Source organism: Nuphar pumila, chromosome 5 (assembly GCF_984573655.1).
Source record: "Nuphar pumila chromosome 5, dmNupPumi1.hap1.1, whole genome shotgun sequence".
In the NCBI taxonomy this organism is placed as follows: domain Eukaryota; kingdom Viridiplantae; phylum Streptophyta; class Magnoliopsida; order Nymphaeales; family Nymphaeaceae; genus Nuphar; species Nuphar pumila.
This window is the reverse complement of record NC_143253.1, coordinates 138030935-138038301: the sequence shown is the minus strand read 5'-3', so window position 1 is coordinate 138038301 and position 7367 is coordinate 138030935.

Sequence of the window (7367 nt, the reverse complement as noted above, 5' to 3'; positions counted from 1 at the left end):
AGTACTCCTGCGGGTTTCTAATTTATGGTTTTATCCTGCTAGCAGATCAAGCAAGTGTGCACATAGTCATTTACGATATCGTGCATTTGCGACCAATAATAAACTTGCTCTATCAACACAAAATGTTCTCTCTTGTCCTGGATGTCCTGCCCATGCTGAGTCGTGACACTCCTTTAATATCTCTCATCACAAAGATCCTCATTGAGGTACGTATACTCGACTTCCTTTTGTCATCAACAACTCATCTTGTTCCCAAAATCATCTCGTCTTCTTCTCCTTCACTAGGGAAAGGAGATGTTGTGCCATCGGGTCTTCCCATAGACCCTCTCAAATTCTGTCAAGGAGGTTGCTCTGAGGTCTCGCGACCACCGTCTCCTCTTCAACCAAGGTCCCCAACTCAGCCTTCTCACTCAGGGCATCTGCCACTACATTAGTTCTGTTAGGCTTGTACTATAGAATTATATTGAATTCGGCCAAAAACTCTTGCCAACGAGTTTGCTTAAGATTGAGCTTTTCTGTGCTTGGAAGTAGCTTGTGACCACATTATCTGTATAGATGATGAATGATGAACCCAATAGATAGTGTCTCCAAGTGCATAAGTAATAGACAATAGCAGTCATTTCTCTCTCATGCACCATATATCTTCACTCAGCACTATTCAACTTTCAACTTTTATAAGAGATAGGATGTCCATCTTACATCAGCATATCTCCAATGGCAAAATTAAAGGCATCAATGTATACTTTGAATGACTTCTCATGGTTCGACAGTTGCAATACTGACTCTTTAGCCATGGCTTCTTTTAATGCTTCAAACACCTTCTAGTACTCTTCTCGTCATTCTCACTTCTTATCCTTCTCAACAGTTCAGTCAATGGTGTTGCAATAGCAGAATATCCAACTATGAATCGATAGTAATAGTTCGCTAGCCTAAAAAAGGAGAGAAGTTCAAGAGCCTTTGTTGGTATCTCTCAATCCTGAATGGCCTTCACCTTCTAGTGATCCATCCTTACCTGGTCATCTCCAGCTATATGGCCTAAGAAACTGACATCTTTCTGGCTAAAGAGATACTTTTCTCTCTTGACATATAAATCATTGTTCCTCAGGATCTGAAACACTGTACGCAAATATTGTATATGCTCTTACAAATAGTCGCTATAAACAACAATATCATCCAAATACACGATGACAAGTCGAACTAGGAACAAATAGAATATTTGGTTCATTAAAGTAGAGAAAGTTGTTGGCGTGTTTGTCAAGCCAAAGGGCATCACCAAAAACTCAAAGGCATTGTATCGTGTGACATGCGTGGTTTTGGCCTCGTCTTCTTCTGCAATCCTGACTTTCCAATACCCTTATCGCAAGTCCAATTTTGAGAAAACTCAAGTTGCTCCCAACTGATCGAACAAATCAGCAATTAAGGGCAAGGGGTACTTGTTCTTGATAGTCAGCTTGTTGAGGGCCCTATAATCCACACACATCCGCTTGGACCCGTCATGTTTGGTCTGAAACAATATTGGGGCACCAAAGGGTGCCTTTGATGGACGAATGATCCCAGTGTCTAGCATTTTGTCCAATTGCCTCATAAGTTCTTCCAACTCTGGTGGGGTCATTCTATATGGAGCCATGGTAGGAGGCCTTGCCCCGACACCAATTCTATCTTATGATCGACTTCTCTACGAGGTGGCAATCTTCTTGGTAACTCGGGTGGCATCACCTCCCGAAACTTATCTAACACAACAGCTACATGTGGCAGAATATCCTCAAGGGAGCTCCTATCTTCCTCTTCTTGTACTGCTACTAGGAATGTTTGGTCGCCTCATTGGAGGTCGTTCTTGATTTATAAAGTGAAAACCATACGAGTGTTCGATGACAACGACATCGAAGTAGGGATCATGCACGGGAACTCATCGCCCATAAAACTGACAACATCTAGGTGTGGCATTGGTGTCATTTTGCTTGCCCGTAAAAACTCCATGCTTAGGATTACATTAAAATCATCTAGGGAAGCAATCACAAAATTGGTCTTGCCATTCCACTTCTCGATCCTGACTGCTACGCCTTTGGATACTCCCAAGATGAGTTTGAATTCACTGCTTTCATGCGGCTCACTTTTTTGTCCCGCTGCAAGCCTAGCCTTCCTACTTCCTCCTGAGCGATGAAGTTGTGTGTGGCCCCTGTATTGATCATCGCCTTGGCAACTCTTCTGTTGATGGTCACCTCCAAGTACATCAATTCTTTATTCATTGGAGACACTGCACAGGTAGATCCTTCCAATGCATTCACCCTCTACAAGGCCCCCATCTTGATTTATTCTCCTAGGGGTTCCTCTTCACCCTTGATAGCATTAACGACCTTGTTCCTCGTATTTCCTTGGTTTGGATTAGAGCATTGTCATTCAAAGTGATTTCCATTGTAATACCAGCACTAAACATTTTGATGGTACCTCTGATTCTGATTTTGTGGGGTTGGTCTATTTCTCAGGATTCCATCTGTTCGTGCTTGAGTCTTGTCCCTTTGATCCTGAGGGGGTGATCGATACTGATTTCCTCCCTGTCTGGCAGTTGCATTCACTCTATCATCCCTGCGAAATGACTTTGTTTGAGATCCACTATGCGGGGGCATTTCGACAATCTATTCCGCTGCGACCAAAACGCTACTTAGATTAGTCAGCCTTAACTGAGTTAACTCTTGTTGAGCCCAAGGCTTTAGTCCCTTTTTGAAGAAGTAAACATGATCCTTCTCGGCCATATCTTCGATATCAAGTATCGTTGATGAGTAAGCAACCACGTATTCCTGAATGGTCCTTGTATGTCTTAATGCCATCAGCTTGTCACAATCCCTTTCTTTAGCATTGTGTGGGAGAAAATATTCATGCATCTCTTTCTTAAAGTCATCCCACTACTCAATCATCAATTTTTCTTGTTCTATGTTACAGTATTATGTTCACCATACAGCAACAACATCAACCAAGTATCTAGTCGTAGTGTGTATCTGATCAACATCTTCTTCGATATGAGCTTGGTTGAAGAACTGCTCCACATCCCATATCCAATTCTCAAAGATCCTCGCTTCTCTTTTCTCTTTAAACTTTGGCGGCTCGACCGACTTTAGTTTGGGCCTTTCGTGTCGAACCACCACCATGTTCTCCCTTTTTTCAATATTTCCTAAATTTTTGGTGTTACCCACGCCACCAAAAACAATCCTCAATAACCTTTATAAGACTCCATATCTCTCCCAAAGTTCACTCATTTCAGTCTCCTGAGTACTTAACTGATTTGTCATCTCTTGGATTGTGGTCATCAATTCTTTGACCTCGGCCCTTATGCCACCATCTAATTTTTTTGAATTCATCTTGTGCCCTGCCAACCGCATTGGAACATGCTCAGACATTTGTGGTTAACTTTGTCATCCTTTTCTCAACTTTGATCACCTGCTTCTCTACAAGGCTAACCATTTCTTTCAGGTAGGACATTTCCACTTCCTTTATAACAGCTTTTTCCTTTTTTATCCTTTTTCCTTTGTGGGACTTTCCATTTAGTTCACTTAGTTCTGAATTCATACTGAATCGAAACAATGGCCAAGGGTTTCAATAGTTACACCTCTTTCCCTTTTCTAGTTCTCGAATAGGCTTGGGTATCAATTGTCATAGGCTTATAGGGAGCACCTGGCGAATTAAGAAAACTAATACAAATACTCACAGCAAAGAGTGCAAGGTTGCAACAGGATGCGCGGGTTCCATCTCACAAGCACACACGAGCACAATCATATAAGCAGAGAAAATGCAAGAAAGCATGAACTTCTTATAGAAAGCTTAAGAATATATAAAGCGAAAAAAGGAGGAAGGGGCCTGTTGCCATAGTATATGTTGGATTTGGGTTCCCTCCATGTGGAGGACCCGGTCCAAGGAAGGTGAAGAGACACTTCACCATGCGTGTTTTTTTTAAGGCTTGAAAAATGAGGAAAATAGCAAGAAATGAGGGACTAAAATTGAAAAAGAAAGAAAAAGGTGAAAAAAGGGCACAATGGTATGCTTGGGGAGTCCCTTTGGGTTTTTGCTCTTTGAAGAAAAGAGAGAAAGAAATAGAGGGAAAAAGGTTTCTTCCTTTTGTTTTGTGTGGGGCTTCTACAAGATTGTGAGAAAGAGAGTGGGAGAGAATGAGAAAGTAAGAAGAAAAGTTTTGGTTGGTGTTTTTATCTTCTTTTTATTTTCTTCTTGTTTTGTAAAGATTAGGGCAAGAGAAAGAGGGCTTTTGTTGTGGGAAGGTCATCACTATTGATTATGTGATATTTTTTCACTTTCACCTTTTTATTTGCTTTGATGTTTCTCTATTGTGGTGATTTGTGGACTTATTGTGGGTAGGCATTATGTATGCCCCTTTGTAGACATTCTTTATATCACATAGTGGAGTTGTTATTGGGTTGCTCTCAACCCCGTGGTTTTTACCTCTCATTTTGAGAGGGTTTTTCACGTTAAAATTAGTGTGTGTCTATCTCTTATTGTGTTCTTTATTTTCTTTATTATCTCTTTCTCTTGTGAATCAAAATATATATATTTTTATGATATCCCTTGGATGATAAGGGTTTTATTTTGGACCTTGGGTGGAAGGAGTTATTCTATGTGTTATGTGCAAGACATAGAAGTGTTCTTCTTTTAGGTACTTTGTTGTCATCGCCTCCATTTGGAAAGTAATTGCATTCAGTTTGCACTTCTTTTTTCCAACATCAGTGGTATTAGAGCCTTAGGTTCAAGAATGGATATAAGCACAAGTTGAATGATTAGTTTAAATGACATAAATTATAATTTATGGAAGAACAAGATGAAAGATCTTTTGTTTGTTAAGGCTATGCATCTTCCTGTGTTTGCTATTCAAAAACTCGAATCTAAAAGTGATGAAGAATGAGAATTTGAGCATGAGCAAGTGTGTGGTTTTATTCGGCAATTCGTTGATGAGAATGTCTACAATCATATTCAACATGAGAATCATGCAAGGATATTGTGGACAAAGCTTGAAAATTTGTATGCTTCGAAGACCGGCAACAACAAATTGTATTTGCTTAGACGGATGATGCAACTCAAGCATAAAGAAGGGAGCTCTATAGTCGACCACTTGAATGAGTTTTAACGACTTATTAATCAGTTGTCTGGCATAGGTATTAAATTTGAAGATAAAGTTGTAGGGTTTTGGATGCTTGCTACTCTACCGGATTCATGAGAGACATTTAGGGTCTCACTCACCAACTCCGCTCCTAATGATGTTGTTTCTATGGAGCTTGTTAAATTCAGTGTCCTCAATGAAGAGATGAGAAGAAAATCTCAAGGCTATTATCCACAGTCAGAGGCATTTGTCACTGAGAATAGGGGAAGAAGTAAATTTAAGAGTGAGAAGGGTAGAGATAAAAGCCTAAGCAAATCAAGATACAAGAATATAGAGTGTCATCATTGCGGAAAAAAAGGGCACATTAAGAAATATTGTTTTTAGTTGAAGAGAGAGAACAAGAATTGTGAAAAGCAAGAAAAGAAGAAGAATGAGAATGATGATCGTGTCACCGCGACTACTTCGACTGAGTTAGTTGTTGTCTATGATGATGATGTGGTAAACTTGACTAGTCATGATACTAGTTGGGTGATAGACAGAGGCGCCTCTCTCCATGTTACTTCAAATAGAGAGTTCTTTGCTACTTATACTCCAGGTGACTTTGGAGTGTTGAGAATGGGCAATGATAGTTTGTCTAAAGTTGTTGGTGTTGGTGATGTAAATTTGCAAACCACCAATGAAACTATGTTAATACTTAAAGATGTTAGGCATGTGTCAGATGTTCGCTTGAATTTAATTTCAGCCGAAAAGCTTGATGATAAAGGATTTTGTAGTACATTCAATGATGGATAGTGGAAGCTCACTAGAGGCTCATTGGTTATGGCTCATGGAAAGAAGTGCAACAGTTTGTATGTTTTGCAGGCATTGATTTCAAAGAATGTCGTGAATGTGACTGAAAATGAGAAGTTAGTTGAATTGTGGCACAAGAGGTTGAGTCATATGAGCGAAAAGAGCATTGAATGTTTGATAAAGAAGAATCTACTTCTTGAAGTGAAGAAAGAGAAGTTGAAAAGATGTACTCATTGCTTGGTTGGGAAACAAAGGAGAGTAGCTTTCAAGAGTCATCCTCCATCAAGAAAAAAGAAAATTTTAGAATTGGTTCACTCAGATGTATGTGGTCCTTTGAAAGAGAGTTCGCTTGGAGGTGAACTTTATTTTGTAACTTTCATTGATGATCGTTCAAGAAAGTTGTCGGTATATGCTTTGAAGAGAAAAGACCAAGTGTTTGATGCATTCAAGCAATTTCATGCTCTTGTTGTGAGACAGATAGAGAAGAAGTTGAAGTGCATTTAAACTGACAATGGAGGTGAATATTTGGGACCATTTGATGAGTATTGTCAGATACATGGTATAAGGCATCAAAAGACTCCTCCTAAGACCCCTCAGTTGATTGGTGTAGTTGAGAGAATGAATAGAACTATTATTGAAAGAGTTAGATGTTTGTTGTTAGAGGCAAAGTTGTCAAGATCTTTTTGGGGTGAAGCATTATGCACAGTGGATCATGTTGTTAACTTGTCTCCTTATGTTCTTTTAGATGATCATGTTCCTGACAGAGTTTGGTTTAGAAAAAATGTTTCTTATGACCATTTGCGTGTTTTTGGGTGCAAAGCTTTTGTGCATGTTCTTAAAGATGAAAGGACAAAGTTGGAACCAAAGACACGACAGTGTATATTATTGGGATATGGTCAGGATGAGTTTGGGTACAGGTTGTATGATCCTATTGAAAAGAAGTTTGTCAGAAGCAGAGATGTTGTCTTTGTTGAAGACCAAACCATTGAAGACATTGAAAAAGTGGTGAAGAAAAAATCTCAGAGCAGTGACAGCTTGATTGATATGGATCATGTTCCTTTGTCATCTTTTTCAAATTCAGTTGAAGATGACACACATGAGGATGTTGAAGATTCACAACAGAATATTCACAGGTCAGATATGTCTGATGGTGATGATGGTGAGCAGCATGAGACAGGTTCCTCTTCAGTTGCAGAGCCACTTCGCATATCTACTAGAGAGAGACAACTATCCACTAGATATCCTGCACATGAGTATGTCTTGTTGACTGATGGTGGAGAACCTGAGAGCTATGATGAAGCTATGCAGAAAGAGAAGTAGATTGAAGCAATGAAAGATGAGATGCAATCTCTTTATGTTAACCATACTTTTGAGCTTGTACGGTTGCCTAAAGGTAAAAGGGCTTTGAAGAATCGTTGGGTTTTTAGAGTGAAGCGAGATGAGAACTCATCACACTCACAATATAAAGCTAGGTTAGTTG